The sequence below is a fragment of the Mastomys coucha genome, unplaced genomic scaffold (genome assembly GCF_008632895.1).
Source record: "Mastomys coucha isolate ucsf_1 unplaced genomic scaffold, UCSF_Mcou_1 pScaffold9, whole genome shotgun sequence".
In the NCBI taxonomy this organism is placed as follows: Eukaryota; Metazoa; Chordata; class Mammalia; order Rodentia; family Muridae; genus Mastomys; species Mastomys coucha.
Window position 1 is genome coordinate 24,438,295 of NW_022196915.1, and position 20,729 is coordinate 24,459,023.

Here is a 20,729-nt window from a genome sequence, read left to right on the forward strand (position 1 = left end):
GGCTGAGTTTCAATAGTTTCAGTTCCTTTGATGTCCCAGCTGCAAAGTCTGCGTTTGATCTCCAGGGCCACCGCTGGTGATTCACGCCGCAGGCATGTGGTCTAAGTTCTGGGCCTGTCACGGCTTTCTTTCGCTTTCAGATTCTGCAACAGGGCAGAGCGTCAGGATACCACAGAGAAAATGGCTTATAACTAGATCTCATGGAGGCATTTTCTCACCTGAAGCTCCTTTTTCTGTGATAACTCCAGCTTATATTAAGTTGACCCACAAAACCAGCCAGTACAACAGTGTATTAGTTTACCTTTACATAGAATGAGAGTGAAATTACATGCTTCTAGTAGGAAATGTTGGCATGGAAATAACCCCTATACTTGCCACCTTTACCAGGCCCCAATCCCAGCAGAAGAAATGGAAAATCTTAATGTCAGTTCTGAAAGCCATACATTCAACAAATAAAATAAAGTCATCAAATGCACCTTGTCTTCAAGTAGAAATAAATGATTTTCTGATATGATCATTCACTAAGCAATAGAAACAATCAGAACACAAATCAATAGGACAAAATTATTTCAAAGTTTTTTTTTAAAAAAATGTATTTCCAGACTGATAACTAGGAAGACAAGAAGCACATAACAAACATTTCAGTGAGTTCTTTGACAAATTATCATGCAGTGGGAGCTTCCATTGCTTTTTTTCCCCAGAAATATCAATGTGAGCAAACATTTCAAAGTAACTTGCACACTTTAAGGTCCAAGGTGCAAGATTATGGAAGCCAAATGCAGCTGGCAAATAAGTAAAGATGCTTTGAAGAGGATGTGAAAGGTGCTTTATTTTACTTAAATTAAGCAACACTCCAAAGCTTCATGTACTGTGAGAACAGGGAGGTAGTTCAGTAGTTTAGAACACTGGCTGTTCTTCCAGAGGGACTAATGTTTAATCCCAGTACCCACAAGGCAGCTCACAGCTGTCTGTAATTCAGTTCTGACATCCAATATCTTCATCTGGCCTCCGCAGGCGTCAGGCCTCATGTAGAGTACAAGCCTACATGCAGGCAAAGCAACCATCTATGTAAAAATAGATTAAAAAAAAGGAAGAAATTTTTCAACAAAATTCACGTGTTGTAGGTTTTGTCCTCAGTGCAAGAATTGTTTAGATTGAGAATTTGTGAAAGTGATTGGATCATTAGTATTCTGCCTTCATCAGTACTTTAATCCACTGATGGATTAAAACTTGAGTGGACTATGGAGAAGGGTTAGAATTGTGGAGAGTGAGGTCATATGGGAGAAAGTGGGTGATTATGTAGTCAGTTTTGTAGCTTCTTATCAAGCTCTCTCTCTACATCATGGATTCAAGAACTGAGCAGCATTACTTTACCATAATGTTCTGCTTTACAACAGGCTCAGGAAAAAAATGGGGCCAATTGACCCATGGGCTAATATCTGAAACCATAATCAAAAAGTAATGTTTCTTTTTTTCTAAGTTGATTAGGCCAGGTATTAGAACAAGTAATTTTTAAAATGGCTGGTTTTCTGGCCACGTCTTTGCTCACCTTCATCAGGACCAGAGCACAGGTATATCCAGTATTCTGTCCATTATTTCCCTGCCTGCTAAGTTACCAAGGGCACATCCAGATGCCCTGAACTTCATGCTGTACCCTGGGAGGTCCATTAATGGTCACCATTCTGCCTGACTTAAGCAAGCCTGCAGCACCAGAAATGTTCAGATTAGGTTCAAATTCCTAAAACGTGAAACACAAAGAACATCCAGAGACTACCAGATGGCTAAAGGCAAGAGTAAGAACACAATAAACAAAAGCCAAAGCAATATGACACCTTCAGAGCACAGCAACCCTATTACATCAAGTCCTGGATGTCCCCACATAACTGAATTACAAGAAAATGACCTTAAGTCCAAACTTATAAAGAAAGTAAAGGCCTTTAAAGAATAAATGAATAAATAACTTAAAGAAATACAGGAAAATACAATTAAACAGGTGAAGGGGATGAAGAAAACAGTTTAAGACATGAAAGTGAAAATAGAAGCAATAAAGAAAACACCAATACTCCTTAAACTATTCCATAAGATAGAAACAAAAGGAACATTCCCAAACTCATTCTATGTGGACACAATCACTCTGATACCTAAACCGCACAAAGATACAACAAAGAAAGACAAACAAACCTCTAAAGTCAGAATAATGCAAATCGATCCATATCTATTATTCTGTACAAAACTCAAGTCCAAGTGAGTCAAAGACCTCAACATAAAATCAGTTATAATAAAGCCAGTAGAAGAGAAAGTGGGGACTAGCTTGAACTCTTTGGCACAGGTGATAGATTCCTGAACAGAACACAAATAGCTCAGACACTAAGATCAACAATTAATAAATGGGACCTCATGAAACTAAAATGCATTTTCAAGGCTAACGATGTCATCAATAGGACAAGATGGTAGCCTACAGATTGGGAAAAGATCTTCAACAACCCTACATCTGACAGAGGACTAATATTCAATACACATACACACACACATACATACATACATATACATATATATTGAGAAATTAGACAACAAACTAAGAAAAAAAACAATTTAAGCTAAACAGAATTCACAATACAGCAATCTGTAATGGCTGAGAAGCACTTAAAGCAATGTTCAGTGCCCATAGTTATCAGAGATATGCAAATCAGACTGAATTGAAGATTCCATATGATACAAGTCAGAATGGCTTAGATTAAAAAACTCAAATGACAGAATATGCTTGTGAGGATGTGGAGCTCTGTTGCTGTTGGGAGCACAAACTTGTATACAACTTTGGAAATCAACTTGGCAGTGCTCAGAAAATTGGGAATGGTTCTATTCCAAGACTTGGCTATTTTACTCCTGGTCATATACCCCAAAATGCCCCACTATACCACAAGGATACTAGTATATGCTTATTTTTTGAAACCTAGTTTCATAAGGCTACTTATCCATATTAACACTTTATCCTCCCATTTAGCCTACCACCCATGAGAGGTAGAAAAAAAAGATTAATAGGACAAAAGAAGATGTAAATTTGTTTAGAAAGAATTCTGTAGGGTAATTTCTATTTTTATTATCAGGATAGCAGCAGTTTAGTTCACAGAAATCAACAGAGTAGCTCAATGCACTCACAAGCACTATTCACAAATCAGCACTGAGGCTCTACCTTGTAAGCCCAAGTCTGCAAAAGCATCAAAAAGCCACCAATACACAACCCAAAGTTTTGGCATATTTCTCTCTACAGAGTCATGACAAATGATAATCAACAAAAAAGACAAGGCAAACCACTGCATGGCATCATTAGCAAAGACCAGCATCAACAAAGCCCAACAAAAATCAGCAAAAAGTTGCAAGGCAAACCAATGCCACACAGTGCCATCTACTGTCTGTTGGGTTATATTTATACCTTTTCCATACATAATGTGTTCTGAAGCATCTGCTCTAACAAATCATGATATGTCCCGTTTCCATGCAGCTTTCAAAAAATAAAAATAAAGTCATGTATCTGTTCTCAGTAGAATATTCTTCCATGTGTCTGCTTTAGCAAAAATATCCTCTAATAAGACAGTTTGAAAAAAAATTACATGACTCAACTGAGTCTCAATAAAAACCCAAAAGTTTCACTTTCCACTTGTTCAACTATGTTTATAGCAGCTTTATTCATAATAGCCACAAACTGGAACAACCTAGATGTCTCTCAACTGAAGAATGGATAAAGAAAATATGGCACATCTAGTAGTGGAATATTATTCAGCTATTAAAACATGGACATCATGAAATTTGCAGGCAAATAGATGGAACTAGAAAATATCATGCTGAGTGAGCTAACCCAGACCCAGAAAGGCATGTATAATATGTACTCACTTATAAGTAGATATTAGACATAATTTATAGGAGACTGAATCTACAGACCCAAAGAAAGTAAGTAATATGGAGGGCCCAAGGGATTTTTTTTTTCAGTATCATTCAGAAACGGATGCAAAATGCTCATTGGAGGTAAATAAAGAGAGGGAACTTGATGGGAAAAAAAGTGAGGAATGGAAACAGGATGATTATTAGTTGTGGGGAAAGGGGAAGCAAGAATGAGAATGGAAATCTGGGAGTGAGAATGGAAATCCTTGGGGGACATCTCTGGGACTATCTGGAGACCAGGATTTGGAAGGCTCTATGGAGTCTGTGGAATGACTCTAGCTAGGATTCCTACCAGCAGGGGATAGAGAATAAAGTGGCCACCTCTTGTAGCCAGGCAAGACTTTTGGTGGAAGGAGAGGGACATCAACCCACCCCAACATCCTTCAACCTGAAATTTGTCCTGCCTAGAAGAAGCACTGGGCTAAAGATCCAAAGACTGAGGTAATGACCAACCAATGACTGACCCAAATTTAGATCCACCCCATGGGAGAGAGCCAGCCCTTGATAGTATTAATGATACTCTGCTACGCTTACACACAGGAACTTAGGATAACTATTTCCTGAGAAGTTTCACTCAGCAGCGGAAGAAAACAGATGCAGAAACCCACAGCCAAACTTCAGGCAGAGCTTGGGTAGTCTTGTGGAAGAGTTATAGAATTAAGCATGCCAGAGTGGTCAAGGACACTACAAGAAGAAGTATCAATGAACCTGGACCCATGCGGGCTCCCAGAGACTGGGGCCAACAAGCACGTAGGGGTTAGACCTAGTCGCTGTATACATTTGTAACAGATGTGCAGTTTGGTCACCATGTGGGTCCCCTAGCAATGGAAGCAGGGTTATCTTGGACTCTGTTACCTGCCATTGGGTCCTCTTTCCCTAGTTGGACTTCCTGCTTGGGCCTCAGTAGGAGCGATGTGCTAAGTCTTCCTAGGACTAGATATCTAAAGGTTGGGTGGTACCAAACAAGGGCTTCCTCTTCTCTGAGGAGAAAGGGTGGAGGTAATTGGGGGAGAGATTTATGGGATTAGGAGGGAGTCAGTGAAACAAACAAATAAATTAATTAAAAAATGGCTAGAATGACCCATACCATGCCTCTTTAACTCTGAGAAGTGCAGTATAAAGAGAAAGGGAGGAAGGCCAGTCAGCAACTGTGGACACAGTACCACAATCTACTCCTATTGTAAAGTTATTCGTTATGATAGCTCTGATACAAAGTTTATTCCTGTGAACCCAGAATAAGAGAAAGTAATCCCAAACTCATATGCCAGACCCTTTCTAACATCAGATCAGCTCTCATCCATGATTACCCTTGAAATTGGCATTGCTCTACAACACAAATTAGAAGAATATGTTAAAAAGAAATTACAGACTGGGAAGATAAACATATAAAGCATCATATCAAGCTTATATCAGAAAGGCAAATATTACATGCATGATATATGGCAATTAGATGTAGATGTATGCACACCTATATACTAGTCATTTATATGTCTATTAGTGTATATATCTCTATACGATATAAACCTAGACGATGGCATATTTATGAAGAGAGAGGGTAAGACTCATGAACAAAGAAATAGTGACAAGAGAGAAATAGATAGTAAATATGGTCAAAGTCCACAATATATTTGAGTGAGTGAGAAGGAGAAGAGTTAGGGATATGAATGGAGTCATATGTGTATGAAAATGACCTTATGAAATCTCATATGTATAACAAATATATGCCAACTAAAATATTATTTTAAAGTGTGTCATTATAACCTCCCCACTCAGCACTACAAAATATACGTAAATTTTTTATTGTATTTTTATATTTTAATTTTGCATCTTTTACTTATTGTGAGTTAATTTTAAATCAAATTACATGTTTGTGTCACTTCTTTTTTTGTGTGGGATGTCTAATTGTTCTTGCAATATTTGTTGAAAAAATTACCTTTGTTTAATTTTCAATGATTACTTGATTGCACTCATATGGGTCATTTTTTTGGATTCTCTATTTTGCTCACTTATGTTATTTGTCTATTATTTGAATAATAAATAAAAACTTGCTATCATCATTATAGTAATATTGAAATGAGGTACTTCAGATCCATAACTTTTTCTTCAATATTAAGTAGACTGATTTGAGTCCTTCAGTTCTCCATTTAAATGTTGTTGCTATAAATAAAAGGGCATGAAGTTTAGAAGGTGAAATAGGAACACTGATTTAGAAGGAATAAGTGGGAAGTGAATATGATTCAAATACAGCATACATGTATGATATTCTAAAAGAATACCATAAATAATAACAATACAGTTGGTATATTAAAAAAATCTAGGATCAAATGTGGCAGGAATAGAAAGGCAGTAAAAGCATTTAGAACTTTTTTGAAAATAGAAAAATTAGCAAATTATGTACATGTTTGAATAAATAGAGTTGCATGATCTATGAAAGTATACGTTGTATGAAAATACAAATCAATGAAAGAGAAATTCTCAGGTATCAAAGTGTGGACCTGGGAAGCTCTGTTAGGTCTTCACACACTGACCCTCAAGGAAGGAAGGTAATAATTTTACACATTAAGTATCAATGTTAATCTATATTATCATCTCAGGGAACATATATTTTTACATCTTTTCCAGAAAAGAACTATATGACTATAAGTGTTGACATTTAGAGGAGCACTTATTATAAGCAGTAGAAGTTTCTAAATGTACTAGGTATATTAATGAATGTTATATAATGCTATGCCACTAACACTGCTTCCATAATATATATAAGAACCTTTCATAATATATATAAGAACCTATGTCTAGCTAGGCAGTGGTAGCACATGCCTTTAATCCTAGCACTTAGGAGGCAGAGACAGGCGGATTCCTGAGTTCAAGGCCAGCCTGGTCTTCAGAGTGAGTTCCAGGACAGCCAGGGATATTCAGAGAAACCCTGTCTTGAAAAAAAAAAAGAAAAAACAAAAGAAGAAAAACAAAAACAAAAAACAACAAAAAAAGAACTTATGTCACACCCATGACTATAATATCAGACCGTGAACTATTTACTATTTAGCTGTAACAGCATAATTAAAATAATTTACTTTGAATATTGATAAAAGTATATGAATAAACTGTTCAAATTTAATTGGTTATTTTTTCTAAATTATAATTTACATACCTAAGTCATTGCTCATTAATTTGTGAAATCCAAATTGGCTTTAATTTCTATAAAATCTGATGATACTAAATTTACATAAATGTTGTCTTAATTTTTCATTTGTCCATTAAATTGATCACAATGTCTTCCTTTGTTGGGGAAAGCATACTTCACCACGCAAGTGCACAATTTAAAACTATTTAAACGTCAGTACATTTTTTTCTGGATTTCCCACTGAGTGTGTTCAGGCCTTGGTTAACTACAGATAAACAAAATTATAGAAAGTAAAGAATGATGAAAGGTAACTCAAGGGAGAGGGAATATTGTATAGTTACAAAACTGAAACTGAAAACTCTTCACATGTAATAAGGCAGTCTTTCACCAAAGTATACCAAGAATCTGAGGATATGATCCTAGATGGACTTAAAAATCAGGCATGCACTCATCAACTGTAACTACTGTGTGGTATTGTGATAAAGTGTTTTATTACTACAAAGAATTTCAATGACCACATCAGACGGTTCCAAGGTCAAAATCACCTCATCAGTTCAGTTGTACCCAAGTGACTCTAAATTTTTTTTTTATCTTCACATCCCCATACTGACTCATGGCTTAGTGCCCAAAGATATATTCTTCGACCATTGAATTTTTGACTACCATGTTGCATTTGTAGTGTTGTTAGCTTTTACACTTCTCTTCCACAGTGACAACAGGTAACTCTGAGACCATTGATCATCTTGGAACTCTGCCTCTTGAATAGCAACTGAGCAAAAGAAGACTTAGATATTTGTGTTTATGGATAGATTTTCCAAAGCAAATAAATAAATAATGAGTTGAGAATTAAGAACATCAAGCTCCCTTGAAAATGGTGGCTTTCAATCAGAAATAGCTAAATGATTTCTTCTGTGTTCTCGCAACACCACCTTCACTATAAAATCGGCAATTCTATATGGCCAAAACCCAAAGAGAAATATCTAACCTGTACAATAAACAGAAAAACAAAGACAAACAGGTAACTGTCAGTCATGCCAGAGAATCAAACATCCTGGTGATTTACTTTTACCTGAAGGAACCCAGGCACTAAGCAAGTTGATATTGGAGTGGTTCTATCCAGAGTCTTACAAATCTGAAATTGTTGAGTAGTCTTGGTGCCTTGGCTCTCCACAGTTTTAGTGCTCTGCTTCTGTACACTACACCTCCACTAGATGCCAGAAGGATGACAAGGGATGATCAAGGAAGTTACCAGCCAACAATCACCCCTATCAGATGATATGTGTACTTCTCCTAAATTAAAATGTTCCAATGTAATATTTGCCATCATCCTCTGTGTTTATGGCTCCTTCTGCCTTGGATTGAGTTTACTGGGGAGGAGGGTATGATAATTTATCTGAAAGCCCATTACCACTAGACCCTGTAAATGATTCTGAGTTGAATTGCAACCTCCTTCTAATTTACACTGCTCAACAACACTGCTGATGATACCCAAATAGTTATTTCAGCTGAGCAGTGTTTAAAGATTCTAACTTCTCTTTAATCCCAGATGATCACAAAGTAGTATAAGTGGAGAACACCAGGCTCTTTCCAATCTAGAAGGTATGTGTATCTTCCCACTCAAGACCTATTACTAAACTGTGGTAGGTGCTGAGTGGGTACTATGTTGTCAAGATGTGTCTGATTTTGCAGTAAAATCTGTAATGTACAGTGACTGGGGAAAAACAAGTCTTGAATGGAAAGCTTTATTACATTTGGGAACAACTCCCACATGCCTGTCTTTTAGGAGAAGTACTCCTTTATTAAGCAAACATCTGTAACATCACTGCCATCCGCCATCTGTGCTTTGTACACACGTACTGAATCCCGAGGAACTCATGGCAAGTGGCTAATGAGAGTCTAAGTGTAATCCTGAATAAATCCATATTCTGTTCAGTTTTTAGCCCTGTTCATTTTGTCCATACTTCTCATTGATCAGGTTGTCATGTTCATTGTACCATGCTGCAGAACAAGCAGCACAGGACACTGGCTCTAGGTAAGAACAAATTTAAGTTTTCTGACTTTCAAATACTTATATTCAAAGGAGTATGGATTTATCTATATTAATACAGATGAAAGTAGTTTATTACAGTAGTAGTGGGCTTGGATATAGCCTAAATTCTTGTCACCCATAAAAGTCATAGTCCCAGGACTTTAGAGTTTCCTACTTAATCATGCAGTCATGTATACTGATAAATTCTATATCTTGTCCATGAAAAAAAAAAAGACGAACCTTTCATATTATGTTGAGAATTTTCCAAAGGCAAAAATAAGTAGTTACATTTTATAAAGCCATAAAATCCATTATCCAAAATATTTTCTCATGTATTTTTGATCATCAAATGTATTCTCTGAGCAGTCCTCCTCTCTAATTTCAAAACATTAGCAATAAAGTCTAAATAATTATAGTAAGATATTATGTTCCCTTCAAAGCCATGCAGCTTCTCTTGTCATATCACACCTGCACTTTCTGGGATCCCTTCCGTTTCATGGTTGGAGGCCAAGTCCTATGGGTACTGAGACTGTCATTCATCTCTATCCCTTATAAGGCAACAGGCCTGACCTCTCTCTACCTGTACTCCACCTGAAAGGATTAATAATTAATGTCTAAATAGATTTTAGTTCACCCTAAATGCTAAGTTTTCAACTGACTAGTTCTGGGATGTTTTGTAGTATGCTGATGCCCTGGTGTCCAGGAAGGAATTCTTGCACTGAAGTAGTTTTTTTTTTTTTCTGCTATTCTTGCCTCCAACAACAGGTCTTTCACCAAATAATACAAAGCTTCTATAATTACACTTATTATTATCATTTTGGAAATTGAGCATGTAGAAAGTATTTTCTATTGAACTGTACAGGAGAAAATAAACAAACTGAAAAAGAAAATTGAATTTTATTTCTTAGGCTTAGAAATTTGTATCATTAAAGAAAGATTGTGGATAAATGGAAGATGCTTTGTGTTGTTTTGATTTGCCTTTTTTTTCATTCTGAAGAAGATATACAAATGGCTAACAAGGATACAAATATGTGTTCAACATCAGCAATTATAAAGCCAATGCAGATAAAAATAAAATGAGACATTATCTCATACCCGCTAGGAATGCTGTTAAAGAAATAACAGTAGATATCTTTTTGATGATAGAGAGAGAAGGAAACCTCTGCTCAGTGCTGGAAGGAATGTAGGAATGACCTATGAAGGGCAGAATTCAGATGTTTAAGAAAAATAAAAATAACTTGTGTTCCAATGATCTCACTATTTGGAGCTATCTTTCAGTATCCCTACAGGACTGGTGGATGTTCAAACACCTCCTGGATGCTTCAAAACAGGTCTAGATTGTTTATAATACAAATACAATGGAAATTGTTGTTAACCAAACTGTTTAATGGGAAAAGATGTCTATGCATGCTTAGCACACATATAACTGTCATAGGCCTCACCACATAGTCCGAAAATGATGCAAGGTGAGCATGTGCTGGAGACACATGAAATTTGTGAGATGTCAGGAAGCTGAAGCAGAGCTCTCTACTCAGATTTCATTCTCTTGCCTCAGTGTGCTACTCTGTTACAACGCAGCAAACTCAAGTTTCCTTTCTGGGATTTTCTGCAACTTTGAAAAACATTTTCATTTGCAGATGATAGAATTTCCCAAACACAGAACTTGAAATTGTGGAAGACTGACTATATATGCAAAGACATTGAGATTAGGATCCCACAGAAACAATTGTATTTCTTGTTCACAATAGCATCCACATGATGAACCACATATGGAAATAGCCTGACCATTTACCCATTTGCAGTGTGCAGACATTTTCTTTTATATGAAATACTTTCATCCTTTAAAAGAAAGATGTAAATAACAATGGATGTTAGTTAACACATGTGAGACACTAAGTATGTTTCCTTTCTTGTTCCTGTAATGTTTGCACACAATACTTACTCAAGTTAAGTAAACTAATAAATGAATTCATTTGGTTTAACTAGTAGAGTCTGTACATGTGTTCATATTATATTTTGAGTTATATGTGTAAAAGATTTCCCCCATGATGCTGTCTGTAACTGTGGAAAAGTTTATAAATTAAAGATTCTCATATTCCATTACACCCTACACACACACACACACACACACACACACACACACACGTGTGTGTGTGTACATATAAGGGTATCTATGTATATTATATTGTTACATTATTTTTCTCTCCTTGTATCACTGTTCATGAAATGCATTTTTGAAATATCTGCTTAGTCTTTGTATTTAAAACATATTTTGATTAATCTGTTATCAACTTTTTCAGTGTCTGGAATATCCACACTGGAATATCACTTCATGCCTGACACTGCTTTTTTTCTCTTTTCTTGTTATTTCTTGATCAATTTTAGCAAAGGTTTGTATTTCAGTGTTCTTTTCATTCAGCATAAAACCTATTGATTTTGTTCATTCTCTTTACTGTTAGGTTGTTTTCTACATCATTATTTTTTGATCCTATCGGTTTTCCTTTCTTCCTTTCTATATTATTTCAATTTAGTATGTTGTTCTATTATGTCTAATGATCAATACATAAAGCAAGGTCTTTAAGCCTTTATCTTTCTAATATATACCTAAGTTTAAAGTTTTCTTCTTTTTTATTGTAGTAAAAGCCACACATAGTAATCATATAATCTGATGCACTGAAAAATGCTTCCTTATATAGCCTTATCATAATCTACACAGAAAACATATTTACAACACATGAAATTTCTTCATGGTCTTTTTCTTATTGATTTAACCTCTAAGAACTACTACCATTTTGGCTTCTAGCCAATAAATTTTTCTTGCCCACCCTTTAAGCAAATAGATAAATGTAACATGAGATACTAGTATCTGACTTTTTAATTTCAACATGTTGCATTTAAAAATATTTTTTCATAATAAAATAAAGTTATAGGTTATTTTTAATGTTTTTATACACATTATATGTATATGTATTATATATATTATATGTATACAATATATAGAAAGACTATACTAGTATATATAGTATATATATTATACTCTGTATAGTATATGGTATATAGACTATATACTCTAGTATATATAGTCTATATATAATATACAGCATATTACATATACTGTATGTAAATATATTTACACACACACACACACACACACACACACACACACACTCACAAAGACCTATGTGCTGGGGACCTGGGCAGACCTATGTAGGCCTTGTGCTTGCTGCTTCAGTCCCTGTGAGTTCATCTGAGCATTGGTCAGTTTATGTCGGGGAACTTGTTCTCATGGTGTACTGCACTCCTTTCTGTTCTCCCCCTGCTTCCTATTTTATGGGGCTCTCTGAGCTTTGAGGGAAGAGATTTGATGGAGGCATCTTGTTAAGAACTGTGTGCTCCAAAGTCTCTCTCTCTCTACATAAAGTCTGGTTGTGTGTCTCTATGTGTGTTTGCAATTGCTGCGGAAGGAAACCACTCTGAAGATGGCTCAATAAGGCATGGATTTGTGATTATAATAGACTAACATTAAGAATCAATTTATTGTTCTTTCCACTACCCAAGGTTTTCACATAACCCCACAACTGACCTTCAACTCTAGCTGTCTCTCTCTTCATTCCTTCCCTCAATCCACTTTTCCCTCCCCATCCCAACTGACCCTCCCATTCTTTAGCCTCTGGGTTCATACAACCCATGAACCTAATCTATTTTCCCCACACAAGGAAATTTGAGTATGCCAACCAATCCCTTCCTTTATACCTATCCTCTCTGGGTTTATACATTGTAGCTTGTTGACCATTTATTTAGTGGATAATATCTGCATATAATTGAATACATACTATATTTACCTCTCTGAGTTTGAGTTACCTCATTCCAGATGTTTTTGTTGTTGCTGTTGTTTTTGTGTTTTGTTTGTGTTTTTTGGTTTCATCTGATTACTGCCAATTTCATGATGCCAGTTTTCTTTTTAGAGTTAGATAATACTCTACTGTTTAAGTTTACCACAGTTTCTTTTATGGACAGCTAGGTTGTTTCCAACTTCTGGAAATTATGAATAGATCAACAATAAATATGCTTAAGCAAGTGTCTGTGTGGTTGGATGTATCATTCATTGGGTTTATGCACAAGAGTTCTTTATCTGGACCTTGAGGAAGATCAATTCCCAATTTTCTGAGAATCTGTCATACTACTCTCAATACTAGTTGTACAAGTTTTCACTTCCTCAAACAATGGAGGAGTGTTTCTCTTGATCCACCACCTTGTCACTTGTATTATTAATCTCAACAGTTCTGGCAGATGGTAAGATGGGATCTTAAATTAGTTTTGATTTGTGTTTCTTTAATATCTACCTGTGGGGCAGTGGTCTGTTCAGGCAACCTGGACTCAGTCCAGAACAGGTCTGGAACTCCGGAGCCCCAGTGGGCAATAATTTCTGCCTGCAACGGATGTTAGGAGTTCAGCCACACCTCTTGGGACTCTGGCTCCTGTTTCAGCCACAACCCTTCCACAGCCTCCCACTCCCGCCCCTGCAGGAGAAGTGTTTTCTGTCATGTTGACAATGCCCCAAGTTCCCAGCATTCTAGCTGGACCCTACCCCTAGTCATCAGACCACAGCCAGATAGCCCCATCACACAAATATAAGGGGAGCTTGCCCCCTCCTCTCTCTCTTGCTCTCTTGCTTTCTATCTTGCTCTTTTCCTCTCTTGTCCTCTCTCTCTCCTTTTCTTCTCCTCTCCTTTCTTTCTCTCCACATGGTCATGGCTGGTTTCTTTTCTCTTTCCTATAATAAAAAATCTTATGACTATGCATTACCTCCTTTTAACTAATGCATTGGGCAGCCCCAGCATCTGTAGCAGAGAGACCCAGGTCCATATCTACCCATAAATCTACTCTTCCTTGATCTACTGATCCCTTATATCTAAGTAACATTTTTTAGAGTGTGTCACAATCATTGGGGTTTCCTATGTTGAGAATTACATTTAGATCTGTGCCTCATTTTTAATTGGATTATCTAGTTTTGCCTTTTGCAGACTCTATAGGTTGTGACTTTGTCCTAATTACTGTGTCCTTTGCTGTGCAGAAGCTTTTAAGTTTTAATAGATACCATTGACTAATTGTTGATCTTAGTGCCTGTGAGAAAATCTTTTGTACCAATGAGTTTTATGCTGAGGTCTTTGACCCACTTGGAGTTGTATTTTGTAAACTTGATAGGTATTTGCATGCTTCTGTATGTAGCCATGCAGTTAGACAAGCACCATTTGCTGAAGATTCTATTTTTTCCAGTATGTATTTCTGGCTTCCTATTCAAAAATCTGATGTCCACCAGTGTGTGCACTTGTTTGTATGTCTTCCATACAATTCCAGGTGATTAACATGTACCAAACTCTCTTTTCTACTATAGCTCTGTAATATAACTTGAGTTCAGAAATGGTAATAGTTTTGCATTCTTTTGTTATTAATGATTGTTTTGTCTATTCTTTGTGTGTGTGTGTGTGTGTGTGTGTGTGTTTCCATAAGAAGTTGAAAATTATCCTTTTACTATTTGTAAAGAATTATGTTAGGTTTTGAGGGGGATTTCATTGATCTGTAGATTCCTTTTCACAGAATTGCCATTTGTTTTATGTTGATATTACTGATCCATAAGCATGAGAGATATTTTTTTTCAGATATCTTCTTTCCTCAAAAGAAAAAGAAATTTGTCACTTTCATTAAACAAGTCTTTCACTTTCTTGTTAGAAATACCTCAAGATAATTTTTATTATTTGTGGTTATGTTGAAAGTTATTGTTTCCCTGATTTCATATTCATTCTGATTGTCATTTGCATATAGAAAGACTACTGACTTAGTGAGTTAATTTTGTATACCTTTCTACCTTGCTAGAAGTGTTCACCTATTGTAGTATTTTATTTGATGGATGTTTTAGGGTCACATATGTATACTATCATATCATCTGCAAATAAAGATACTTTGTTTTCTTCCTTTAGAATTTGTATCTCCTTGGTCTCTATCAGTTCCCTTATTGCTCTAGCTAAGACTTCAAAGACTATATTGGATAGATATGCAGAGAATAGACAATCATGACTTATTACAGATTTTATCTTAATTGGTTTGTTTCTCTCCATTTAATTTTACAGTTATAGGCTTGCTGTAGACAAAATTTCTTACTTTGAGGCATGTCCCTAATCTCTCCAGGACGTTTATAATGAATGGGTGTGGAATTATGTCAAAGTTTTTTTTTCTATATCTATTGAGATGATTATGTTTTGTTTTTGGTTTGTTTCTTTGGGTTTGTTTATATATTGTCTTACACTTACTGATCTTTGTATCTTGAAACATTACTGCATCTTTTGGATGAAGCTGACTTGGTCATGGAGGGTAGTCTTTCTGATGCATTCTTGGATTATGTTTGCAAGTATTTCATAGAGTAATTCTGCATTAATATTCATGAGAAAATATTTTCTGTAGTTCTTTCTTTCTTGACTCTTTCTGTGGTTTAGGAACCAGGGTGATTGTGGCCTCATACAATAAATTGGGGTATGTTCTTCATGTTTCTATTTTGTGGAATAATTTGAGGAGTATTGATTTTAACAACTCTTTGAAAGTCTAGTAGAATTCTGTGTTAAATCATTTGGCCCTGGTATTTTTTAGTTAGTAAAAAAAGTAACAACTTCTAAAGCACTAGGTGATATAGGTCCATGTAAATTTTTAATCTCATCTTGATGTAACTTTGCTAGGTGGTATATACCAAGAAAATTATTATCCATTTCTTTTAATTATCCAATTTGGTAGAGCATAGGTTTTTAAAGTATGTTCTCATGATTCTCTGGATTTCCTCAGTATCTATGGTTATATCTACCTTATCATTTCTAATTTTGTTAATATGGTTATTCTTCCTCCATCTTTTAGTAAGTTTGGATAAGGGTTTGTTTATCTTGTTGATTTTTTTTCTAAGAACCAACTCTATTATCTTTTCTTTGTGTTGTTCTGTTTGTTTCTATTTTACTAATTTCAGCCTTCACTTTGATTATTTCTTAGAATCTTCTCCTCTTGGATATGATTAATATATTTTTTGTTCTAGAGCTTTTAGGTATGCTGTTAGGTTGCAAGTGTGAGATTTCTCTATTTTCTTAAATTGGGCACTTAGTGTGATGAACTTCCTTCCTAGACTACTCTCATTGTGTCCCATAAGTTTGGGTATGATGTGTATTCATTTTCATTTAGTTCTAGAAATTTTTAAATTTCTTAAGTCTGTCTTGACACTTTGTATTTATAAAGAATTGTTCAGTTTTCATGAGTTTGTAGGCTTCTTGTTTCTGTTGTTGAAATCCAGCTTTAATCTATGCTGATCTGAGAGGATGCAGGGAGTTGTTTTAATTTTCTTTTTTTCTGGTGAGATTTGCTTTTGTGCCTTGGTATCTGGTCAATTTTAGAGAAAGTTCCTTGAGGTACAAAGAAGAATATATATGCTTTTGTTCTGAGATAAATGTTCTGAAATATCTGTTAGCTCCATTTGGTTTATAACATCAACTAGCTACAGCATTTCTCTCTCTCTCTCTCTCTCTCTCTCTCTCTCTCTCTCTCTCTCTCTCTCTCTCTTTCTCTCTCTCTCTCTCTTTGCCTCTGTCTCTGTGTCTCTCTCTGTGTTATGTCTAAATGATCTGTCGAAATGATGTAAGAATGAAGTCTCTCACTATCAGTGTGTGAGGGTCAGTACATGATTTAAGGTATAGTAGTGTTTCTTTTACAGACACTAGTGCTTTTGTGTTGGGCACATGTTTTAAGAATTGACATATCTTTTGGTGGATTTTTCCTTTTTCCTTTGATGAGTATGGAGTGTCCTTTCCTATTTTGTCTGATTAGTTTAATTTGAAGTCTATATTTTTAGATATTAAAATGTGTACACCAGCTTTCTTCTTAGATGCATTTTTCTTAGAATATCTTTTCTGATCATTTACCTTGAAGTAATGTCTTTCTTGTTGTTGAAGTATGTTTCTTGAATGCAGCATAAGAATGGATTCTGTTTTCTCATCCATTCTGTTAGGGTGTGTCTTTTTATTGGGGAATTGAGAGATATCAGTGGCCAATGATTGTTGAGTCCTATTATTTTATTGTCAGGGGGTGGTGGTGGTGATTATGATCATTGTAGTGTGTGTGTGTCTGTGTGTGTGCATGTGTGTGTGTGTTTCCTTTCCTTTTATTTTGGTTGTCTGAGATAATTTGTTCCTGTGTTTAAATGATCATAATTAGCCTCTGTAGGCTGGAGTTTTTCTTCTAGCACCCTCTATAGGGCTGGGTTTGTAAAATATAATTGTTTAAATTAAGATTTATCATGGAATATCTTATTATCTCTAAGTATGGTGACTAAAAGATTTTCTGGGTCTTGTAGTCTGATTGGCTTTTATGGTCTCTTTGTGTCTATAGCACATCTTTTCATGACCCTCTGGCCTTTAGCGTTTCCATTGAGAAATCAGGTATAATTAGAAGAGGTCTTTTTTTTTTTTGTATGTTACTTAGTTATTTTTTTCCTGTAGCTTCTAATATTCTTTCTTTATTCTGCTTGTTTAGTATTTTGAATATTGTGAAAAACAACTTTTATTTTTAACCTAAATTTGAATATTATGATCGTATGTACATGAATACCTGTAAGCTTGGAACTAATTGCTGACCAGCATAGATAATATGTCAAAGATAATTTGTTGTTTATTAATGATGTACATGTAGGATAAATCATGTTACAGGCATGACAAGTCTCTAAAAAATTTAAGAATCTCTCTTGAAACCACATTTCACTGTACAGACTTCATGGTTTAGTGTAGATGTGATGTAAACTCATGAGGAAACAAGAAAGGTATGATGAAGCTGGGCCTTGAAATTCATTCTTGCCTGCATATGTTTTCTTTCCATTCCTTCTGCCCCATTTTTGTTTTATGTAAAACCTACAGGTGAACGTTTTATTTCCGTAATTGTTTCTATTATCTGTTGCTCTTGGAGTCTGTATACTGGGAAATTGGACTGGCTGGTAAATCTGGAAAACTGAGTGTTCCAGAATTAAACCAGTAGGTAGGTTGTGTTTTTCTTTTTGATGAATTTGTCTCTTCCATCTAAATTGTTGACTTAGACCACAGTTGTTTGAAATACTTGTTTAGTAGAGTTCTGTGATCTGGAAGAACTGTAATGACCTCTCATTTTCCATTTCTTTAGAGAGGTAATAACTTTAAGAATATTAAACACAGGGCCTTAGAGGAGGTATATACTCTACCTCTGAGGTACATACCCAGTGGATTTGATATTGACCATTCTCTCTTTTTCTTCTTTGTGTATCACCTTTTCTCTCTGTGTTCATCTGATTGTCTCAATATGCAAATAAATCTTTTCTGACTAACTTTGACTTACCTGTTGTCTTAATCTTTTCTATTGTGCTTTCTGCTATTCTTAGTTATAGCCTCTGCTTTCAATTTGGCACATTTTATGTACCTTAAGTAATTTGGTCATGTTTCAAGTTGAAATAATCATAAGTTATTTTTCCATTTTCTCTCATATAATCAACCAATGTATAAATTCTTCCCCAATTTTTTGTTTTTGCTGTATCTTCCTAACATTTCTATGTATTTCCATATTTAAGCAATTCAAATATTTAGAAGTTTCTTGTTATTTCCCTTTGACACAGGGTTTCTAGGGGAATGTTTATTTATAATATCAGTGTGTGTATCTATCTAGATATTTATCTATCTATTTCTCCATCTGTATCTATATCTATTGTTTTTTATTTTTAATAGTTATAATTCAGATTATAATAAAAAATATAATATTTTACTCCCCTGAAGCCATCATACATTTTTCTCTGTGAACTTTCTATGTCCATGTGAAAAAAATATTTTGACATTGTTTAGCTAAGGAGCCTATAAATAACAATTAGCTTACCTATGTCTATAGTTTTTCCAATATCATATATTAGTAAGAATTTTTACTTAATATTTATATCAATTACTAAAATGGCAAAGTCTGCCCCTTCAAGAATAATTATTGATTTATCTACTTTTCTCTTTTAGTGCTTTTCGTCCCATTATTTGAAACTTGTTTCCTCAAGCATTGCATAGCTTTGTACAGCCTGTAAATATTGTTGCTCTTGGAGCTTGTTTTTAAATAATTTGGTCACTCTGATTTTATTTTGACTGTTCTTTTATAGTATATTTTTATTTGTTTTCAATTTCTGACTTTGTCAGTAAGATTAATTTCACTTAGAAAACATGCTTTGCCTATTTGCAATTTTAGATGACTAATATATAATTATGTAGATTATTAGTCTAGGACTACCATTTTGCTATTTATATTCTTTATACTTAAAGAGGGTTTTAAAAAGCTATAATATCAAAAAATCTCCAGATAATTATCTGTATAAAATAGAGGATAGAATTTTCTTGGAGGGATCATTTATTATCACATTAGGTCATTAAGTTTTGTGAGTATTTACTGGATATCAATAATGTATCAAGAAACTATTTGAATAAAGTACACAAAGCTGAATTTGCAAAAGTATAATGAAAGAAGAAACAAACAATCACCTACTTACCAACCCTTATTTTAATGTATGCATTGTACAAATATAATATGTATTGAGACATGGAATAGGCATCAGTAAGATGCTAATGTTATCTTTATAGATTATGAAATGGGGACCAAACACCATGTATAATCAGAAAAATATCACACAAAACCTTTAATATAAATTATCTTTTCAACAGAAAGGACAGATAAGTCTTTTGAAAACTGCTATATTCTAAGGTCTTTGTAGTACTATGATATACATTATTGTATTAGTCTTCATAATAATCTTATGAAGGAGGTATTATTTTAATTCTTTTACTGTTAATGAAACTCTGTTTAGAGAAATCAGTTTTCTCAACATCCCATTTTTAGTGACAAGCAAAGTTTGGCTTTAAATCCAATTCAGACTCTTACACTTGAGACCTGTGTTAATAAAAATTAGACGCAGTGTATATTTTCTCCTTTGTATTAGATTATATTAGTTTATATTATATTTATTTATTTATTGTACATGCACATGTGTATTTTTCTGTATATGCTATGTGTGTATTTGGTGTGTGTGTGTTTGTGTGTGTGTGTGTGTGTGTGTACACACTGATACCATATGTGTGTTAGCTATAGAAGTCAAAGAGCAACCCAGGGGAGTTGGTTCTATTTATGTGGGTTTCTGCTTTACCCACTGAACTGAGCCTTTTCTCCAGCCCAGCATGTGCTAATCTACAAAGCAAAGGGTTTCATTATGACATTTGCATACACATTTTAAAAGTTTTTAATCATATTCACTCCCCCATGACTCTCCCCTAGACATTCCTGGTCCTCAAATATCAGAACTTTACCCCAAGTCTGTTCTCATCTCACAAGCAGTTTTGCAAAAGGAAGAAGCTGAATGGCTGAGAGATAGAACACTGGAAACATTGTACTATGGAGCCAGCAGTAAAGTGAATCCTCCTTTCCATACTTAACTTTCATATTTATTCTAGGCTACTTTTCTTAGAAGCAATATACTTAGTATATACAAATAATGATAGACTGTTTTGTGTAATTTCAGCTTTTTTTTTTTTTTTTTTTTTTTTTTTTTTTTTTTTTTTTTTTTTTTTTTTTTTT